Source organism: Panthera leo, chromosome B2 (genome assembly GCF_018350215.1).
Source record: "Panthera leo isolate Ple1 chromosome B2, P.leo_Ple1_pat1.1, whole genome shotgun sequence".
NCBI classification, from domain to species: Eukaryota; Metazoa; Chordata; class Mammalia; order Carnivora; family Felidae; genus Panthera; species Panthera leo.
Window position 1 is genome coordinate 84270506 of NC_056683.1, and position 23668 is coordinate 84294173.

The 23668-nt window shown below is 33.3% G+C and overlaps 1 long non-coding RNA gene across 1 annotated transcript; it reads left to right on the forward strand.

The window, feature by feature from the left end:
* The first annotated feature begins 1567 nt into the window (after positions 1–1567).
* On the forward strand, positions 1568–21517 carry LOC122219305. Its single transcript, XR_006202329.1, has 3 exons — positions 1568–1655; positions 20475–20558; positions 21436–21517. It is a non-coding gene; the product is annotated as an uncharacterized LOC122219305 (long non-coding RNA).
* The last annotated feature ends 2151 nt before the right edge of the window (positions 21518–23668 follow it).

Sequence of the window (23668 nt, forward strand, 5' to 3'; positions counted from 1 at the left end):
CCCCGAGACAGGTTCTCTGCTTACAGCTCAGAGCCTGGAGCCTCTTCAGATTCTGTGTCTTCCCCTCTCTCTGCCCCTCCCCCAGTCGTGCCATGTCTCTGTCTCTCAAAAATAAACATTAAAACAAATAAATTAATAAGTTAATAAATAATAAATAAATAAAAGCATATCCTCAGGGCTCCTGGGTGGCTCAGTAGGTTAAGCATCCAACCCTGGCTCAGATCATGATCTCATGGTTCCTGCTTTGGAGCCCCGCATTGGTCTGTGTGCTGACACTGAGGAATCTGCTTGGGATTCTCTCTCTCCCTCTCTCTCTTCTTCTGTCTCACTCTCTTTTTAATCTTTCAAAATAAATAAATAAACTTAAAAAATAAAATAAAAGCGTATCCTCATAAACAAATTTAACCTTGATACAATAATTTACAACCCCAATTATTTATCTTAGGTTAACCTTAAATATCTATCGTAACATAAGAGATTTTACTTGGTTCCTCCAATTTTTAGATCAATTATATATTTATTTTAATCAGTCAGACTCATGGACTGATTCTCAATGATAAACACATGGGAGACTTAGATTTAAGCCAGCAGGCACTTTAATACTTTCACTATGAGGATTATGCCATTGCTTTTTGAGGGACTGGCACACTGATGTTCATCATTCTTGGCATCCCAGCCTGATATAAATGTGCATTGGACTGAATTCTAATCAGAAGTTTCATAAGGGATAACACACAGTGATTAAGTTATAACTTTTTCTAAGTTTGATGACTGCTTTTTCCCTTTAAATATACTCTAACCATCTTGATTGGATTTGAGGATATTCCACATATTTATAAATTGTCCCTGAGGATGAGATACTTCTAGGATGGCACCTCTCAAATCATACCTCTTGATTTTTTCGTCTTTTCTCTCAGTGTTAATCTTTTATTGAAATTAAAGAGACACATCTTTCAAACTCATTCTCAAAATTTTCACTTGATTAATTTTAAGTCCTCTTCCTGTCCTTGAGCTGCTAAAAGTAAATCAGAACACTTCAGAATGTTTCTTGACCTACAACTGGCCTTTAATAACATAGAGATGTCACTAAAATAAATGCTTTTGATTATGCATTTTTAGTTTATAATCCTTTAAAATATATTGAAGCACTACTAATTGAATAAGAGTTAAAAACATTTTATATATATGCTTTCAGTTTTAAATTATAAAAATTATTTTCTTGTATCACATCATTTTCTATTCAACATTCTATAATTCCGTGTTTGTGATTATATAATTGTAGAGTCCTTAATAACAGCACTGTAAATCTTCAAGATCTTTTAATGTTTTATGTATACTAACTCATCTTCTTCTCATTCTATTTTACAGATGAGGAAATGAGTCAGAGTGAAATCAGATGACTTTCTTAGGTCACAAAACTTAGTAAGAAATGAAGCAAGGATTTAAATCTGAGCAGCCTTGTTTGGAGTCCACTGGGCTTTTTTGGAACTTTTGGTGACATATGATAAGCAACAATAACTCAAACTACATATTATTACTCACATAAGAGTATGGAAAACTTGTCATATGAATATAAGACTCCAAAGAGAAAAAATATAATATTGTCTTGGAAGTAGAATGACAACATACCAAGCAGGGGTAATATTTTTGACAAGGTAAGTGTAAAGTAGGAACTTAACAGTTCTATTCTTTCTACTACTTACTAGTGTAGCTTATTACTCTTTCTCTTTTTTTAACTCCAAAATATTTTTAAAGCTGTCTGTAAGGATGCCACAATTGCTTTTATCATTACATATCTTTTTTTCCTGAAAGTTTTAGACAATAATCAAGAAAAACTAAAAAAGAAACAGATATTTGAAAGAAAAATAAAAATTATCATTAGTATTTGTAGAAGTGATTATATATATGTTTAAATTTCCAGTATAGTTAACATATAGTGTTATGTTAGTTTCAGGTGTGCAATACAGTGATTCAACAATTCTATACATTATTCAGTGTTCATCATGTTTATCTTAATCCCCATTACCTATTTCACCCATCCCCACTTCCCTCTGGTAGCCATCAGTTTGTTCTCTATAGTTAAGAGTCTGTTTTTTGGTTTGTCTCCTTTTTCTTTGTTCATTTGTTTTGTTTCTTAAATTGCACCTGTGAGGGAAATCTTATGGTATTCGTCTTTCTCTGACTGATTTTGCTTAGCATTTGCCTTCTGGATCCATCCACGTTGTTACAGATGGCAAGATTTTATTGTTTTTTGTGGCTAAATAATATTCAAATGTATATATATGCCACATCTTCTTTAGTCATTCATCTGTTGATGGACACTTGGGCTGTTTCTTGTCTTGGCTATTGTAAATAATGCTGCATTAAACATTGGAGTGCATATATCCTTTCAAATTAACGTTTTCATATTCTTTGGGTAAATACCCAGTGGTGAAATTACTGGATCATATGGTAATTCTATTTTTTTTTTAATTTTTTGAGGAACCTCCACATTGTTTTCCACAGTGGCTATAGCAGTTTGCATCCCTACCAACAATGCATGAGGGTTCCTTTTTCTCCACATCCTTGCCAACACTTGTTGTTTCTTGTGTTTTTTATTTTAGCCATTCTGACAGGTATGAGGTGGTGTCCCATTGTGATTTTGATTTTCATTTCCTTGATGATGAGTGATACTGAGCATTTTTCATGTGTCTGTTGGCCTGTATGTTGAAGATATGTCTATTCGTGTTTTCTCATTTTTTAATTTGTTTAATTATTATTTTTTTATTTTTTAGAGAGAGTGAATGAGTGGAGAGAGGGACAAAGGGAGAGGGAGGCAGAGAGGGAGAAGGAATGGGAGAGGGAGAGGGAGAGAGAAAATATCTTAAGCAGGCTCCCTGCTCAGCATAGATCACGACCTGAGCTGAAACTGAGTTGGATGCTTACCTGACTGAGACACCCAAGTGCTCCTCTTCTGTTCAATTTTTAATTGGCTTTTTTTTGTTTGTTGTATTTTTTCAGTGTTGAGTTTTGTAAGTTCTTTATACATTTTGGATTCTAGCCCTTTATTGAATATATTATTTGGAAATATCTTCTTTCATTCAGTAAATTGTCTTTTATTTTTATTTTTTTGATTGTTTACTTTGCTGTGCATAAGCTTTTTATTTTGATGTAGTTCCAGTAGTTTATTTTTGCTTTAATTTCCCTTGCCTCAGGAGACATATCTAGAAAAATATTGCTACAGCCAATGCCAGACAAATTATTGGCTATCTTCTCTTCTAGGATTCTTATGGTCTCCATTCTCACATTTAGGTCTTTAATCAATTTTGATTTTATCTTTGTGTATGGTGTGAAAAAGTGGTCCAGTTTCATTTTTTTGCATGTGGCTGTCCAGTTTTCCCAATACCATTTATTGAAGAGATAGTCTTTGTCCTGTTGCATATTTTTGTCTTTTTTGTTGAAGATTAATTGACCATAAAATTGTGGGCTTATTTCTGATCATATTCTTAAAAAATGTCTCCCAAGAAATTCTATTAAAACATTGTTGGGATTCAAAAACCCATCTCATTTGAAAGTACGATGTGAATAGTTCCATATGGCAACACAAAATAAAATTCCTGATAATAAATGAATAAAATATACTGAATTCAAAGATGTACATTATAAATGTCTCTTGAAAGAAAAATGAAGCAAATAATTGGGTTATATATCTAATAATAGGTGGCATTATCTCTATTAATTTATTGAGCACATATTTATTGAGTAATCAGTATACGACAAGTACTCCTGGATAAAATGTATGAGTCAAACATTGCCTTGACAGAACTTACCATGGAGTGGCAGAAGGATTAGTTATATAGCCTATAAAAGTTATCGTGTAATAGAAGACTGTTCCTAGTAAAGAAGTTCATAGAAACTACCCAAGGAAAGAGACAGTATACCTAAAATCTAAAATAAATTGAAGAGGCTCCTAGGTGTAGAGGGGGGGAGTAGATAGCTCCTTCAAGGCAGAAGGACCCTTTAGTAAAGACCCTGGTTGGAGCAGAAACATAGCAGTATTAGGGAAAAACCATGGAGTTAAAGTACATTGAGGGAAAGGAAGCACATTGAAAGGTGAAACTATGACAGTGGGTACATATCATATGATATTAGTTCTGCTCAGACATGTTAAAGAAGTGTTCTCAAGAGCAAAGGGAGACCATAGTAACATTTCATGTAAGAAAAAAGTGCAATCTTATTTGTGTTTTGTAAAAATCACCCTGTCTGTAATGAGAGAACAAAGTGAAAATGGGATAAGAATTCCCAGTAGGACAAGAAAGGAAAGAGGATGAAGACAAAAATGATACCCAGGTTTCTTTTCTTTTTTTTTTTCCTAATTTTTTCTTAATGTTTATTTTATCTTATTTTTTTTTGAGAGAGAGAGAGACAGAGTCTGAGCAGGGGAGGACAGAGAGAGAGGGAGATACAGAATCTGAAGCAGGCTTCAGGCTCTGAGCTGTCAGCACAGAGCCCAACGTGGGGCTCAAACACATGAGCCTTGGAGCTGTGAGGTCATGTCCTGAGCAGAAGTCGGCTGCTCAACCAACTGAGCCACCCAGGTGCCCCAAAAATGATACCCAGGTTTCTGATGGGAGTGGTGTCATTTAGTGAGAGAGAAATATTGAAAGAACAAAAGATTTGGGTAAATCAGTAAACAAGGAATTTAAAAAAAAAATCAAATCTGTGTATCTCTACCCACCCCCTGTTTCTCTCCCTTCATATGAATTTACTGTGTAAAAAAGAATTGTATAAAATGAGAGAGAATTATTGAATGACTAGTGATGGTACAAAAGCTAACTGTGGGAAAATTTTTAACTATAATGTAATTTCAAAACATTTAACAAAATTAATGTCAAATATATTAAGTATTTAAAATAATGCTTAAAATTTGATAGGAAAATTACCCAAGTAAAATATATATTAAATATTCTTGTATTAAGGAATATTCTGGTTATTAAAATAATGATCTCGGCTTCAAACTGACCCTTTTGTACTGTTCTTTGAGGTGGGGCTGGAACTTTGCCAATCACTTTTCTCCTTTGATAAGGGGTTCCTATTAGATTCTTTCAGTAGGAGTAAACAGAGGAAAGCTGTTGTTGGAAGGAGAAGGACCTGCTACTTTTGTTTGCTTCCTGCTTCTGTTGCCATCACCACCACACTCCTCTGTCCTTTTTTTTTTTTTTTTTTTTTTTTATTTATTTTTGGGACAGAGAGAGACAGAGCATGAACGGGGGAGGGACAGAGAAAGAGGGAGACACAGAATCGGAAACAGGCTCCAGGCTCTGAGCCATCAGCCCAGAGCCCGACGCGGGGCTCGAACTCACGGACCGTGAGATCGTGACCTGGCTGAAGTCGGCCGCTCAACCGACTGCGCCACCCAGGCGCCCCACCACACTCCTCTGTCCTTAAAACAGCAACAGAGAACCGAATCCTGCCCTTAGCAGCTGATTCCACTTGTCAGTCTTTCTGTGCTGCGGGAACACGTGATTTTCTGCTGTGGTATCTCACAGGTAGCCCCAACTTTGCATCACCCCTCTCTAGAGATCTGAGTTCCAGATTCACAGGACTCTTCCTCCAAGTTTCTAAATGCTAACTCTTCCAACCTTACCTCTTTGTTCTCCAGCGAAGAAGGTGGCAATTGCTTCCTTCTGTGATACTTTAGTATTTCCTTCTTGTCTTTCTAGTTCTCTGAGTCATGGTTTCTAATTCTTTATACCAAAAATTCTGTTAAACTCTGATGAAGTTTTTATATTGTTACTAGACTGGCTGATACAGAACTGCTATTTATGATATCCATTAAAGAAATCTTAAAAGGAATGATTTACAGATCTGTTAATATTAGAAAACCTACCAATATTCTCTGGTAAACTACTGTTTGTTAAGTACTTCTCCAAGTGCTAGGAACACAGGAGTAAAGACAAACTGAATCCTTGACCTTAAGGAACTTACTTGACCATAAAGGTTAGATGTGAGATAAGGCTTAAACATGTAAGCAAGGTAACTTCAAGTGTTGATAAGTGCTTTGATAAAGATAAAAAATGAGTGCTATACTAGAATTATAAATCTGTCTAGGGTAGGGAGTAGAATGGGTATTTGACTTGAAACCTAAAAGATGGTAATAAGCAAACCATGAAAAGATCCATGAAGGAAGAGCTTCCTATGCACAAGTTAAGCTCTGCAGAATCCTGAGTGACATGAGCTGGCATTCTTTCTGTTTTTGTAAGAGAAAAAAATGTGTTTGCTCCTACAGGAAAATAAATGAATAAATAAAAGGAGGAGGGGAGTAGAAAGAAATAAAACTGTATAATGAATATAAACAAATAAATAAAATTAGCCACATTTTTCTGTTATATGAAGCCCACATGGGTAAACATAGCACTGGACTAGTGACACTGAACAGTTAAAAACAAGGTTATATTTTCAAAGCTTTGAAGGATGTCAAGTCCAACTTAAGAACCCAGTTGATAGATTTTGGAAATTTTCATTTCCTCTTTATAGCATTTTTCTATGAATGATTGTTTAATGAATATTAATACATCAAAATTGCAGAAACATATTAATGATTATGAAGCTTTAAGACCTAGAAAGTTTTCACATATACTCTCTCATCTATTTATGTGTGACACAAAAAATAACTGTACAAGCAAGCATTTCATAATGATTTCCTCATTATTTCTTAAAACGATAGTTATTCTTTCAAACACTCGTTCTCATGCAACAAGTATATATTGAATACCTGTTATATGTCTAGCGCTCTTGCATATGCTGAGGATTTTCTTGACTCCATAATAAGGAACCAGTACCATCAATATGTAAAAAATCAGTTGACTGGCATTTTAATGATAAAGCTCCTGTGAGGATTTATTTTTTTTCTTTTTTAAATCAATACCTATCCAAGAATTTGAAATCCGTTGGATGAGGTAATACCAGGAATTTCTCATCTAATCCATCTGTCCTCCCTTTTAAAATTAATAGAAGAAAGCACCTTGATTCTGGAAATCATTGCATTAACATACCTCTTTAGCTACTACTATCATGCTCATACTGCAACTCTGAATTACCAAGAGGGTCAATTTCAAACATCTGAAATGACAAATATTCTGATTTCTGGCTGCTCTCTTCTACTTGCCTATTCTGTACCCTATTCTCTGTTCTAGTATACTAATTTTAAAATGTTTCAACCCAATGGTATCTTTCATTTACTAACCATGTGTTTGCAGAATAAGGGGTCTATCATGTTTCTTTTCTTAGTTTATAACCTGATCTAATGCTATAATATCATGAATACAACTTCTATTCCAATTTTTTTTTTTTTACTCCACCCTTGGTACTTACCTGACAAAATCTAAATTTTCCAACTATTTTTGCAATATATCCAAACTGCTGAGTGTAGGGGCTGGAGAAGAAAATGCAATCTCACTGACCGGTCTGTCTTTGAATTGATGGCTACAAACCTCAAGTGAGCCTTCAGATCTTCCATAAATCCTACTGCATTTCTATCAGACATTTTCTCGTTGTCTCTCCAGATCCATTCTTTACACTTCTGAAAATTGTTCTCTTTCTTGGGAGACTGATCTATATGGGATCTCTAGGTTTTGCAAAATTTCAGCCTTTAGTGGGAGCAGGAGTGAGAGATGGAGAATCATTTATCGTATCTGTATTTGGATCACTCAAAATTATTGGAGTTTCTATTGTCAACCCTCTCTACTAACAAAAACTGAGGCTTAAGCGTATGCATGCTTCTCAGGGCTTTACACCAGTACCTAGATTCTTTTTACTTTCTGATTTCCTCCTTTTCAGGGCAAGATTATCCAGTCTTCAGGAAGTAGAAGTATTACTCACATTTCTCGATTACACTTTAAAAAAAAACTTTTTTGGGGCGCCTGGGTGGCTCGGTCGGTTAAGCGTCTGACTTCGGCTCGGGTCATGATCTCACCTTCCGTGAGTTTGAGCCCCGCGTGGGGCTCTGTGCTGACCGCTCAGAGTCTGCAGCCTGTTTCAGATTCTGTGTCTCCCTCTCTCTCTGCCCCTCCCCTGTTCATGCTCTGTCTCTCTCTGTCTCAAAAATAAATAAACGTTAAAAATAAATAAATAAATAATTAAAAAAAACATTTTTTACATTTATTTATTTTTGAGAGACAGAGAGAGACAGAACACAAGCTGGGGAGGGGCAGAGAGAGGATGAGACATAGAATTCAAAGCAGTCTCCAGGCTCTGAACTATCAGCATAGAGCCCGACACAGGGCTCGAACTCACAAACTCTGAGATTATGACCTTAGCCAAAGTTGGATGTTTAACCAACTGAGCCATCCAGGCACCCCTCTCAATTACACTTTTAACACTAATGCTATAGCATAAGGCCTTTACATCCCATCCCTAAAAGCTAAGCTTTTAACTTCCTATCAAGACTCTTGTTATTTTGCATTCTACCCTACCTAAATACAACATGTCAAGCTATACGAATGGGAGGAAACATTGGGATAGTATGAAATATTAAGAAATATTGAAGAACAGGGTAATATTTCACACACAAAAGTATATATGAAACTGAAGTTTTCTAAATTAGCCCTGAGAACACATTAACTCTAAATTGAAGAGGCTTTTCAACTGGTAATGAGTTCCCATTAGTGGAGGTATTAAGGTGAATTAGAACAATCATCTCTCTAGTATATTGTCCAGTAAATTAGTACATTATAAGGAGATTGGAGAAGGTAGCTTTCTAAAAAGGATGAATTTTATGGTTCACTCAGACTCTGAAGTTTTATGCTTCTAGTGATGAGATTCAAAATGTAGAAAGTTCTTTACTCAAGTTCTTTTTCCTAAGATAATCTTGTTTCTTCGATATACTACCATGTGACTATGATGAACTAAAGCATACTCTGGATTATTTTAGATAACTGCAGTAGATAAAGGTTATTGAGATATTCTGGTAAACATTTTCCCAAACTCAGCAACCTCTTCTATTGTTTCTAGGCTTCATATGACCTTGAGATTTTGGAAGATAATTGGCTAGGAGTGTGTTAGGTGTCCTGTGTGTCTCAAGAAAGAGCTATTTCTTTTGTGGGCCGACCTTAACCCACTATTTTACTCTTTTGCATTTGTGAAACTCTATTGCAGGAGGCACAACAGATTAGACGATGGGAAGTATAGAGATATCACGTCAAGCTCCAAATACATGTATTAAAATGCATATAGTTATAAGACTAGGCAGAAAAAAAAAGTGCTCTAGTAGAGACAACCATTTCTGCCATGATACTAAGGGAAGACTTCTAGTGAAAAGTGGCATGATGAGTAAAATTTTGAAAGACAGGTAAGAAAATTGAAAATGTTTAGGTAAAAATGGAAGTGGGGGAGGAGTGAAGAGCATTTACCAAATTTTTTTAGATTTATTTATTTATTTTGAGAGGGAGTGGTAGGGCAGAGGCAGAGGGAGAGAGAAAATCCCAAGCAGGCTCTACACTGTCAGTGCAGAGCCTGATATGGGGCTTGAAACCATGACTGTAAGATAATGACCTAAGCCAAAATCAAGAGTCAGTTGCTTAACCGACTGAGCCACCCAGGTGTCCCAAGCATTTACCGATTTTAAGAGGCTCTTTGTTCTGTAACTATAGCACAAGATGAGATTAAGTTTTCGAAAAGAATAGAGTCTGCTATGTTCAGTTAAAATTATGGTGATACCAGCAGTATTCTAACCAGTGAATTAAGGTTTTATTATGGTTTATTATCTCCAGTCATTGGGGGCCTGTAAGAGTAGTTTTTTTTGTTTTGTTTTTGTTTTTTGAAAACCAGTGTTATCTTAAAGCTACTGTTTAACATTTGAATTTTGTTTTATTTTACACACAGACTGTCACTTCTAACAACCTCTAACATTAAAAAAAAAAAAAAGAAAAAGAATTTTGTTTTATATTAAACCTTTAATTACATCAAAACCCTGGGATCCCACAAAGCAATTCCATATCTAGTTCTTAATGAAGAAGATACTTTGCCATTGGTAACTATGTTCTCCTTCTTGCCACAGTGAATGTTTTCCTTGGTACCTAGGAGGACCATTTTTCTTGTTTTCCCTGGAGAGTCCCAGTATAAGCATGTTGTCTAGGTTTAATTGTTATTAGTCATCCCTTTTACTATTGGAATAAAAATGAATAATAAATCATATGGCCACAGAAATGATAGTACAAACATATTGAAATTTTTTGTTATGTATATCAAGTTTGTTCAAATTTACTTTAAAAATATAATTATTATTTTTACAATGAAATTTTCTTCACCCATAAAAGGAATTGAATTAAATTTTGCTATATGCTGCAACGTGAATGGACATTTAAAAAATTATGCTTAGTGTAATAAGCCAGACACAGAAGGGCAAATATTGTACGACTGCACTTACATGAGGTACCCAGAATAGGCACATTCATAGATACAAAAAGTGGAATGGAAGTTATTATGGATTGGGAAAGGAAAAATGGAATTATTGTTTAGTGAGTACAGAATTTTTGTTAGGGATGGTGAGAATTTTGGGGAATAGATAGTGGTGATGGTTATACAACATTGTGAATGTATTTAATGTCATTGAATTACACACTTACAAATAGTTAAAATGATAAATATTATGCTCTGTATGTTTTATTACAATAAAAAAAGAAGGCATGCACTACCTAAGGCAGTATTATATCAAGATTTGTTTGATAAACAAGCTGAATTAGGTGAGCTGACATGCTTTACCGTCCCAAATTTGGTATGTTTGTAGGTACTCTGGAGAACAAGATTAATGCACTGCAATAGCTTTGATCCGGACTCTTCATTTATCCTTTCATTGTGTTTTTTATCCTGCTTCCCTAGTGTCCTTTCCCAGGAGTTACCGTGAGCTCATGAGGGGATATCTCACTTGTAGAATTTCAAACTGAATAAATCATAATAAAACATGTTAAAAATGTAATTATTTAAAATTATATTTTTATCTGGCTCATAGATCAATTAAAAGTAAAGTTTAAACTTTAGCTAAGACCCCATGAAAATACACAAAATACCTAGAATAGGTTATTATTCACTGACTGTTGTGTCAGTCATGGAGTTATCGATAAAACTTCTAACTACAAAACTGGTAAGATGTAAAGCACATGTCAAATATAATTAATGAAGCAGTATTAATAACAATACATTTAACATTATAGGACGTTCTTAAATACTTATTGTAAAATGACTTTTATTAAAGTGTAGTTGCAAATACAACTGTTTAATTTCTAATTATAAGGAATTTGTCACAATGTTTGTATAGCACTAAATTTATGGTAACAGATTTGCTGAGATGCTGTGATCTACTTTTAAAAGTATTAAGTAGAGGGATGTCTAGCTGGCTCAGTCAGAAGAACATACAACTCTTGATCTCAGTGTTGTGAGTTTGAGCTCCACGTTAGGTGTAGAGATTAAATAAATAAACTTAAAAAAAATGTTAAGTAGAATAACTATGCAGACTGAAGAACACATGGTAAGAGGACTTTATGGAATGTTTGCACCATATGACAACTTCCTATATATAAACTTCACCTTACATTCCTATGATTTTCAAAAATCAAAACAATAAAATTCAAAGGGTTACTATGTGTATTTCAGTAGCTACTAGAGATAATTTTTATTCCAAAATATTAGGTAGCATACCATGTTGAAATACTAATATTTCGTTTCATCTGCAATTGTTAATATTATGGAATATTTTTAGTGAAGCATTAAGGCTACAGCCACCTTAGGGCAAATGATGTGAGGATAAATTAAAATATTAATAAAATTATAGATATTACATTTAGGAGTATTACACAGAATATCAAATATTCACCAAAGAGGCTGATGATTAAAAGTATCTTCTGGGGCACCTGGGTGGCTCAGTCGTTTAAGCGTCCGACTTTGGCTTACGTCATGATTTCGCAGTTCATGGGTTTGGGCCCCACATCAGGCTGTGTGCTGACAGCTCAGAGAGTTGAGCCTGCTTTGAATTCTGTGTCTCCCTGTCTCTCTGCTTGTCACCAGTTCACACTCTGTTTCTCTCTCTCAAAAATAAATAAAACATTTAAAAAATTTAAAAAACACATTCCAAGGATATATATGTATATATTTATCATGTATTATATATTTTATTATTATACATTTAGATTTGGTGTGCTGAGAAATAGTTAATTTTGTTCTTTGACATTAATTTTAATCCTATGGGGTAGAGGTGGTGGTGGAAATAGTTCATAAAGATTCTTGGGCAGACAAAAATGTTAATAGTCAGACATAATAGAATTTGAAGCTATTTTAAGTCAAAATGAGTTATTTAATCCTCCATCTAGTGCAGGTAGAATTAATTCATCACTAACCTCACAACAAATTTCAAGGAAACTAGGTCTGCTGTAACTGTTAAATTGTGATAGAAATTAGGAAATGTTGAAATTTTCTCATCAAGAAACTGTGCATAATGTCATTTAGTGCATTAGCAGAGTTCCCCATATCTTGTTCAAAAGTGTCTTTTTCTATCTTCATTTCACCATTGTGTGGCTCATTTGAAACAGCCAGCATGTTTGAAGCAGTTTATAACTGTGGCTGAAGAAACTATTCAACACAGCTCGTTAACTAGCAATTTTACCTCAAGACCATCTTGATTGAGTATTTGATTCCTCATGGTTTATTCTTCTGAAAAGAAAATAAATAAGTAAATAGTGAGTGCTATAAATATACTTCTTGAGTGTGGGTGGTTTCTTGATGAGTCAACCAATAATATTAACTCTGTTGGCTAACAATGATTGTTTTGTGCATATTTATGTATGGATTGCTAAGGCAGCAAGAGCATTCTTTAAACAATAGCAGTTTAGATGTTTAATGTTCTATCTTCATTGTTAATTCTTTCTTCCTCTCCTGAAGTTTTCAGAAGGTGAAGATGGTCAACTAATTTGAGTTCTGGTCCCTGCTGTATAGTTGGCTCGATATACCTGAGTAAACACCAAAACAATGCTGATTCTTAACAGAAGTGTTCATTCCAGTTGGTTGCAGTAAGGTCTGCCTCATCCTATCTCTCTCTCTCTCTCTTTCTCTCTCTCTCTCTCTCTCTCTCTCTCGCGCACACACACACACACACACACACACATGCACACACACAAACACACACATATACATTCTCCTTTCCTCCCCATTTTCCCTCTTTCCAAAAGGAATCAGATGAAATTTTATTTTTGTTGTTTCTGGTAGTTGTCTCTATAGTTCTAAATAATGTGCTTATATGACCGTAGTTTGATTAATCAACTTTGACAGTGTGTGATGACCCTCATCTTTGAAGAATAAGATGTTAACTCACCCTAACCCTCTTATCCTCCTTTTTAATTTTTTTGCTTACATTAATGTTCACTTTATAATTCAGTCAGTATAATGTATATCCCTTAACTTGCTTTCTCCATTTCTATAATGGGGACAATAATAAATCATGTTACCAGGCTTGATGATAAGAAGTAACCTGTATGACTTATCTAACCCATGATGAGATATAAAGGTTATTATGTTTTAGTCAAGTTCTGGAATAGTTGAGTATGTAAAATATTGTGTATATGTATCTTATAATTTTGCCATCTTTTAATTATGTTTCCCCAAGAGCAAACATTAATAAATGAACAATAGTTATTAGTTATTATATCACCCATTGTTAATAACTCAGTCTGACTTCCTGTCTCCTAAGTGCTGGGTAATGGACTGGGTTATGATCAGGCACTGAAACTTCACTATGTAGATTGTAGAAGATATAAAGAGGGTTGGATGAGTTATTAGAACCAAGACCTAAGTGTGCAATTAAAGTCTAATAAGCAAAATAAAGATAGCACAAAAAAGTGGCCAATAGGAGAAGAAATTAGGCTGAATATAGATAGCAAGGATCGTTAGAACCAGGTAAACAAAACACAGCCACCTCAGTGAGTCAGAGAGAGTTGATGAGCCAGTATAATTGCCTGGAATAAACCTCGTTACCTGTGGTTGAATTTGTGTATGTGGTATGGAGTAGAACAAATAGATACTCTGACCTCAAGGAGATTACAATATAATAAAAAAAAAGATAGAGATCAAAATGTATAAAATATTAAAAATATACAACAATAAGCATTTTTTTAAAAATTGAACTACACAAAATTTTAAGTCTTGATAGTTGTAATGGAAACTGAAAGCACATAATGGATAAAATTTTCAAAATTTAAACGAATATAAGAGACAACTAGATTCCCTTAAAACATTTTAAGTATGTAGTACATTTGAGTCTTTTAGACCACCTTTGTTCAGTATTATGTCTGTTTTTAAATGAAATGAAAAGTTACAGTAAAGGGTTATCTTTAACTCTGTCTCTACTGTATAAAGCTATCTATAAAAATAATTGTTAGTAAGGATTCTTTCTACCAGGGAATATTATTACAAGGAGATTGCTTAAGTCTGAATGGTCTATCCAGATTTTATGATATTAATATTTTTATACTGAAATTGTACCATATGAGAAAGAAATGATTTGTTCTAATTTAAAAAAATCAGGTTTGATACTAATGGGTATGTAATAATAATAAAACAAAAACTCTTGGAAAGAGACATTTAATTTACATTTATTTTAATACATCAGGCTGCTTCTATCCAAGGTGGCAAACCAGGTTAAGCGTATTAATAGTTGGACTATTAAGCACATCACTTAATATTGTTCACTAACATTTATTGATTCTTAGAAAAGACTTGCTAGTAAAGCCTCATTCCTGTACTGCTAAGATTAGGTTTATCCTGCATTAATACTTTAGTTTGATCATTTAAATGTCTCTCAAGTTCAAGTTTTACATTTTAATTTATTCTTAGGCCTATGACAATGCAACTAAAACTTTAAGACTTTGCTCACTGGAATGATTTAGCCTTGATTTTAATAAGCCCAGGCAAATTGGCAGCTTTAAATAACACACACAAAAAAAACAGTATTTTTCAAGCTTTTTGTACATAACTACATATGATTATCAATGTTATGAACAATGGGATGTGATTGTTCATGGAGGAAGACAATTTCCTTTTATAAATTACAATGCATCTATTTTGTCCAAGTAAGAAACTTCACAATAGTTTTGAATGTTCTTTTATAGCCAGTGGCGGTGGGAGGGAAGTATAAAATGAGTCAATCAAATTAAAAGATGACTAAATTTTTCTTATTTTAATATTATCTCTGGGTTTACCCATGTAAAGGAAAATTACCTAAAAGTTGCAAACCAAAGTATCAGAAGTTAAAGATGTGTATAATTATTCAAAACTTATCCTCTTTCATAGACTTTGTTTGTATTTGTATATTTTATTTTTATAAGCATGATGGTCTCATTTGATGTCAAGTGGCCATTTAAAGTGTCCCTAAAGTATTTTTTGAGGGGTATGGAATATGAGTTATGATAATAAATAAAATTCAGTTCTCTAAGTAGTCACTGAGTTGTTTGGACTCAGATATATCACCTTTTTGTTATTTTGACATTCTTCAGATATATCCTGTCTCCATTTCTTATGTTTTTTTCTCACATTTCTATAGCTATAGCCTTAGGAATTTATTGAATTTCTTAGAAAGCATTTAATTTAATTTTAATACGAGCCTATATGAATATGCTCCATAAGCAGGCCATTTCTACCTAGTTACTCTTACAAAAAAAAAAATCAAGATGAAATAATATCTGACTTCTCAGACTGAGTTTCTTCACGGTAACTGCATAGTCAGGATAGCTGACATGAGGTAGGCAGCATGTCTGCAGTAACTGTATTAGGGATAGGACTTAAGCTCCTATTTATTAAATTTATAATAATTAAATAAAAATCATTTTAGTCCATAAAATGGCCGAAAGATGAGAAATTAAAGTTGAAGTAATAATTTAATCCAATGGTTAATGTTTCAGAGAAGGAAAAAAAATGCTGAAGAATCATGCATTCTAGAGGAAATATAAAATATTTGAGCAATAATAAATATAACCAGTGAATTTAGCACATTTATTATGTACACATGTTATATATCCCTATATCTGCAGATTTTGGTTTTTTTTGTTACTAATTTAATATGATAATGACAAAGGTGGTAATGCTTGACCTTAATTTAAGAGTTATGGAGAGAAATTTTGAAGTAGTATATGCAGTAGTCTTTGTTTGTTTGTTTGTTTTGCTTTTTTTAAGAAGCACCATGACTAAAATAGTGGTAGAAAACCGACTTCTGAGTAGTACATCTATCCGGGAACTATTGCATTTGTAGCTTCAAGAAAGTCCTTTAAATACGTTTAAAATGATGATAATAGTGTTTGTAATCCAGCTAACTTGACAATTGTGAAAGTTTACTAATAAATAATAGTGTAGTAAAAATAAATAAGTAAATAAATAAATAAACAAATAATAGCATAGCATTCTCCCAATACCTAAAATACTATATTTTTGCTAGCATATCATTTACAAAGCTGGAAAAGAGTCCCATATTTTATTTTGAGATGACAGTAGTGTTCTTGTTCCTCAAATATATTTTCATCATCAATTCTAAATAAATCTATTCAAATAATCTTTATATAACTATTAATTCTCCTATAAGTGGCAAATTTCTGACACATATGCACCTGGGTGTCATCAGTAGACAGTGTTATCAATGATTGCTGAATTTCCCCAGCTTTGGCCACCATTTTCTCTTGAAGTAACCCACAAAAATCCCTTATATATTCCTTTTTCGGCACTCTTTCCTTCCTCTCTTCTTCCTTGCTTCTCATACGCTTATTTCTCTGTGTGTGTGTGTGTGTGTGTGTGTGTGTGTGTGTGTGTGGTATGTATGTGTGTTTTATTGAAATACTAGTAAGTTTCTGGGGTGTCTGAGTGCCTCAGTCAGTTAAGTGTCTGACTCTTGATTTTGGCTCAGGTCATATTCTCGCATTTGTGGGTTCGAGCCCTGCATTGGGCTCTGTGCTGGCAGCATGGAGCCTGCTTGGGCTTCTCCTTCTTCCTCTCTCTCTGCCCCTCTCCTGCTTGTTCTCTCTCTCTCTTTTTCACTCTCTCAAAAAAGAAATATTAGTAAGTTCCTGCTACTGTTTAAGGTGTTATTGTATAGTAATGTGTAAGACTAAGTCACTGCCTTCATCATGGCAGGATATTGAGATTTAACAAAGTACACAAATACATACATGATAAATTTGCAGATATCAAGATATATTGTGAATTACATAAAGTAGGGCAAGTCGATAAAGAGTGATTCCAGAGAGGAGTATGGGATTGTGTTAGGAAATTTTTCATGAATGTGTTTAGAGAAATTTTTTCTCAGAGGATGACATTAGACCTGAATGACAAAAGTAAATGACATGAAGACATTGGTACAGTAGACTGCTTTCTTTTAAGAAAGAGCCCATTGAAAACCCAAAACAAAAAAAAAAAAAAGAAAAGAAAAAAACAAAACATTTCAATTAGAAGTGCTCTAAGTGAAAGGTAAGCTAGAAGCACAAAGTGTTCATTCCAATGATGCAAAGATAGCTAAAAACCAGAAAATCTACTCACATAAATAACCATGTGAATAGGTCAAAAAAGAAAAGTGCATGACCATCTTGGTGTATAACAAAAAGGTATATGACAAAATTTCGTGAGTTTTAACCCTTAGCAAAATAGCAGCGGTTGACCATTTCCTTAATATAACTGAAAAATGGGGAAAAAAATGATCAGTCCATAACTTTCTAATGTTTCCTTGGAAACATTATTGAAACACTGCAACAATTAAATATTAGAAGCATTTCTGTTGAAGTCTAGAAGGGGAAGAATAAAAGGCCCAGCATCTTTTTTTTTTTTTAAGGTTAATCTAGAAGTACTGACCACTGCAAAGGAAAAGAAGTTAAAAACAAAACAAAAACCAAAAAACAACTTTCATTGGATCAAGCAAAATTGTATTGGAGAAAGTGTGGATATTGAGTGGGTAACAAATGAGGTTGATGGAGACCAATGTCAAATTAGGTAGAAAGGCATTGGCCATTGCTAACAATGGGCAATTAGTCTAAGTGTATTGAAAAGTAAGGGAATACCATTGGGAGTGTCAGAGGACATCTCATGAACCATTCTGATTGTTTGGTATCACAAAGTTTTTCCTAATTGTTTGCCCTTCTCTTCTAATTTGCACACAAGAAACAGCTGGACATTATTTCCCCATCCCGTGTTGCTGTTTTCATTCATGGAAATGTTTTGTGGATAGTTTCTATCTCTCCTGTTTTTGCACATGTCATAGTGATGTTCTGCCTGTGGTCCCAAAACCTTTGCGTGACCGAGCTGCCCCAAAACCAGTGTTAGAATTAGCAAAGCTGTAGTCCTTGTCTTCCCTTCCATGGTATATTTTTGTCCCCTTTTGTCCCCTAGTTCTACAGGTAGTACTCTTTTTTTTTTTAATTTTTTTTTAACATTTATTTATTTTTGAGACAGAGAGACAGAGCATGAATGGGGGAGGGGCAGAGAGAGAGGGAGACACAGAATCGGAAGCAGGCTCCAGGCTCTGAGCCATCAGCCCAGAGCCCGACGCAGGGCTCGAACTCATGGACTGCGAGATGGTGACCTGAGCTGAAGTCGGACGCTTAACCGCCTGAGCCACCCAGGCGCCCCTCAAGGTAGTACTCTTACTGCTGTATCTAACAAGCTTGAAAAAAAGCATAGGATCCTACCTGTACCCCTTTCTCCCATGAGCCAGCATAGTGTCTTTCATTCTTCATTTCTTTGGACATTTTTATTTCCCTTTTGTGTTTAATTTCCTGCATTTATACCTAAACAAAGCAAATACAACTAAGGCCACTTACCAGCATATTCACTAATACAAATGCACATCAGTGTCTGGTACCAGGCTCCACCAGGCCAATAACCACTTAGGCCCAGCTGGGACAAGACAATTTCTTACAGAGCCATTTATTAAAATAATAATAATAATAATAATAATAATGTATCCATTAGACCATGTAATAATCTAATTTCTAACCCTTAAAAAGACAAAAACAATTCATCATATGTATGTTTGATTTTATCGATATGACTATAAGAACATGTTTTTTATTAAAACTCTTCAGATTACAGGACTATGTATTTATTTTGAAACTAGTGAAATATGCAAATGTACAAAAAAGAAAATATTAAAGACTGATAGTCTACCAAAGTGAATGGCTGCTAACATTTTGTAAGCATCTGTATGTATATGAATTTGGTAATTATGTGTTTGTCCCATTTTAGAAGTTGATTTTGTTCCTTACTTTATTTTGAGCATTTTCCTACATCTTACATATCTTTTGATAATTTGATTTTATAGTCAGTATCTTGGTTTAGTGTCATATTTTAGTTCTTTTTATATTCTGTTTGCTGCAGGTACAACAGTTTTGTGTTCTTTTATTCTCTGTTGAGGTTTTGCTTAAATAGAATTATAACTTGATAGCATCATCACTGTTAATATTATTTCAAATGAAATTTCTATAATAGTTATTTTTGATATTTGGATGAAGTTTTATTATCTTATTAAAGTCATTAATCTATATTTTATTGGTTACATTGAATATTACTAGTTCTTTTATTATAAAAATTCCATTCTAGGATTTTAGGATTTAAATAATCTTTCAGTTATTTGGAGCGTATCATTTAGTACTTGTTTTTTCTAAATAAAATGTAGATGGCATATGTTATAATTATCTAAGAACAACTTTTAAAAATTATTTTTGTTTTTGCCTTTCTGAGTAAAAGTCAGATAGGTTATACCTAGAAATTTTGTTTTACAATCTGCATTATCTTTTGGCAGTCTTATTTACTTTGAGTTTGAAGTCAGCCAGATATTTTTCTCTTCTCTTAGGTACTAAACTTTTTTTTTTCCTAGAAGCTCATAGAGAGTATTTTTAAGTCCTTTAAACTTGCAACACTTTTACAAAGGCATATCTGAGTTCTGGTATCTTTTAACTAATGTTGGCCAGTCCTCTAGGAACTCTTTCTATACTTAAATCCAAGTCTTTAATATAGAAAAATATTTAATTATTAATTTAAAAATTATTAATCTACCATTTTACAGCTTGTCAGCTTTCTTCCCTCCTTCTGTCAGCCTTGCTCCATCTTACTCAGTATTCTTTTTTTCCCTTATTATTTATTTTATTAATCTTATTTTACTTAATATCCAATCTGATGATCTCATCTCCTTTGTGGTTTTTATTTAAGCAGTCATAGGTCATACTCTGTCTTTTCTATTTCCTAATCAGAAAATCATTAGTCTTGCATAAATTTTATTGAAGTGTTTTGAGAACTTGTATAAAACCTTTTTTAAAGTTATTTCTTATTATAGCATTGTTTACAATTGTCTTTGAGAGTGGTTTCTTTTAAAATAGAGAGTTTTCATAGAGCTCTTGAATTCCTTTTTCCTGTTACTTACTTTATTTTGATCCCCTGATATGCATGTTTGAAATGATATGAATTCTGTTTATATCTTTCAGATCCAGACAAACGAAGAGGAAAAAGATTCGATTTTCTGTAGTTGACTTATCTGCTTCATATATCCAGTAGCTTTAAGGGTAAAGGTAAGGTGGCCAACGCTCATGTAGTTTGACTGGAAAGTGTCTTCTCTTGTAGGTTTTCCCCCACTGTGTTTGGCATGACTTTCTTACTTTGGTAGATGACTATTTTCACTGTGTGTAAGCATGGTAGTCATCCTTAGAAAACAGATTTAGCAGTGTGTTTACTTTTTGCCTGTTATGGTTGTGTCAGAAAATTATTAACCAGGAACAATTTCAAGTTTAGATTATGCAAAGAGTGTAGCTTCTTGTTTCTGACTTTCTTGGTAGAGTTGCTGATGAGTCTATATTTCTTTTGATTTGTTCCTCTTGATTTGATGTACGAGTGCCTTCTGTCCTCATGCCTCCAAGCGAAGGGATATTAGTGGAGCTCTGCTATGTTCACTGCTTTATTCCTCAAAGTTACTATTATTTTCCAGGAAGGGCATCACTGTATGTTCAAGATATTCTAAATCTGATGCTATTCATTCTATATGTAGCAGAAAGAAATTCCTTGAATACAGAAAATTGCTCTGTTCATATTTTCTCAGTTTGAAGAACTCATATAACACACATTCAACATTGGAATAGGAATCAAAGAGATTTTTTTATTAAAGCTACTTCATGACATTAATAAATGACATTAATAAATAAATGAATGAATGAATGAATGAATCTCTAAAAACCCTACTTTATCTTCTTGGTCCTTATACACATTTATCATGTTGATCAACAAATACACAGTTTATCTATTAAGGCATAATTAGATTATGTTCTTTAAAGAAAATTATTAAGTACTTATTATTTGTATGGCTTTCTGGTTAATTTTACATGTTTCTCTGTGGGGATGGGAAGGGTTGATAGTTAGCATTGCAGTGACAGGTAACTAGGCTTTCTCTTCCAGGAGTATGAGTCCTAACTGGAGATGTAAGACACACACAAACAACAGCTACCTAAGGCAGAAAATCTAAAATGTCCAAGTAATAAGGACAGTAAGTACCTAAGGTACTTGAAGAAGGGAATTTATTGGACTGACTTATTTAGAGAAGGCACTGGAATTTTAACTGAGACTTGAAGGGGGGGTTTGTTTCAGTAAATATGAGTAGCAGTTAATCTAAGTAAGGAGAAAGGAATGGAATTCAGAATGTGAGAGGCGTGCTAGAGAGATTTAATGTATTGCCTTATGGTCTGCTTATTAAGATTGTTCATCATGGTGTCTACGAACTTTTGCATATCTGCAGCTGGAAACTAGTTTGTTATTTTTTTTAGGGCAATTTGTATTTTTGAATGGATAACTGTATCTTGAATCATTCTTCTATAATGAGTTTATGGAGAAATCACACAGTTTGAGGAACTTGAAGATGTTGAGGGTATCAGCTTACATATATTTTATTAAAATGTTTCTCTTCTCCAACTGTTTTAGGAAAAAAATTGACCAAAAGGAAATAGTAACTCCATCTTAGTGAACTTTTGTTCCCAAAGTTTCACCTAAATTTTTACTGTATAAAAATTGGACAGCAACATAATCTAAGAATCTGAATAACTTTAATTTAACAAAAATATTTTTCATGTTTATACTGATAGTTTTTTTCCGCAGCATTGAACTAGTGTATTGAAAAATAAAACATCTTATTACACGGAAGTCCAATGATATGTAAATACATTGGGCAGCATCAGTTACTGACCCTACTTTCTTAATGTTTAATTTTCTCTACTACCAACAAAGTTGATTTTTCCACTTTAAAATCGAAGAACATTTTAATAACATAGATTATATTCAGCACTCTATTTTTGCATTATCAGGACATTGTAACATCTTGTAAAGATACAGGGAAAAATTTAGAATCACTGAATTTTATTGAATATCAGAATATTTTCAGTAGTGGATTGAAAGATGTAAAGCCTTACTATGCATATTCTATGACATCAGAACACAATATTTACACTGAATACAGTAATTCTGAAAAAGCTTATTTTCTCTCTCCTACAAATTATGTTTTTATATATGCTTGTGATCATTTTTAGTCTGAAACAAAATAATTGCTCCAAAAGGTCTGCTATTTGTCTTACATGCTTAAAAGTTATTAAATCCTAAAGTAGTATAATATTAAAGGTATTGAATTTAAAGTCAGATAAATGCATGTCTAAATATGGGCTTAAATAGTGATAAGTTTCCATCTTCAACTGATTTTATGATTGTAGTATTGTGTGTGTGTGTGTGTGTGTGTGTGTTTGTTTGTTTATTTATTTATTTATTTATTTATTTATTTGAATAATCACCTGTTTGTTTAGAGAAGGGACCTTGAATTTTAGTGTATATAATTTTCTTCCTCTGTGAAGATTCAACTGAAATGGCAGAATAACAACAAGAGTAAGACCATAATATGCTGGGCAGCAAAAATAAAAGGATCTAGTAGTAGACCAGAAAGTTTGAGTAAATCTTTATGATAGACAAATACATTTGGATGAACATAATATACAAATTTAAAAACAATTATAAAACTACTACTGACTGGAAATTAATGTTTATTGAGAATTCAAATGTCAGGCAGTTTGCAGATATGTTATGTTAATTATGTCAAATTTATTTGAACCCTCTGAAGTCGATTCTTATAGTGAAGACGATGAAGGTTAGAAATTTACTCAATATACTCTAAGGTCACACAACTAAGATAGGCAGAGTTTAGCTTGAAATCAAGGATATATGTATATATAATATATATAATTTTGTGTATAGATTCTGCACCAGTGTGTGTGTGTGTCTGTGTGTGTGTGTGTACACATACACACTATACATATGTGTATATAAATATGTATGATTCACTAATATAATATATTACCATGACTTTCTGTTATAATGGTGAACTTTAGTGTAGTTAAATCAAATTTTCATTTCCTCTTACCCTCTCTTCTCTATATAGTTTGATCACTGTTTTTAATTTAATTAATAATGGGTATTTATATCCTTTAAATTTCATTAATTTAGTGTACTGCAGAGTGAATTAGTATATTATGATCACATTTCCTTTATTACTTGAGTATTATATTCTTTTCTTCATTTTGTCTTACATATCTTGAAATTCACATATCCTTCATGACTATACAAGATATTTTTTTCAAAAATGTGCCTATACAAG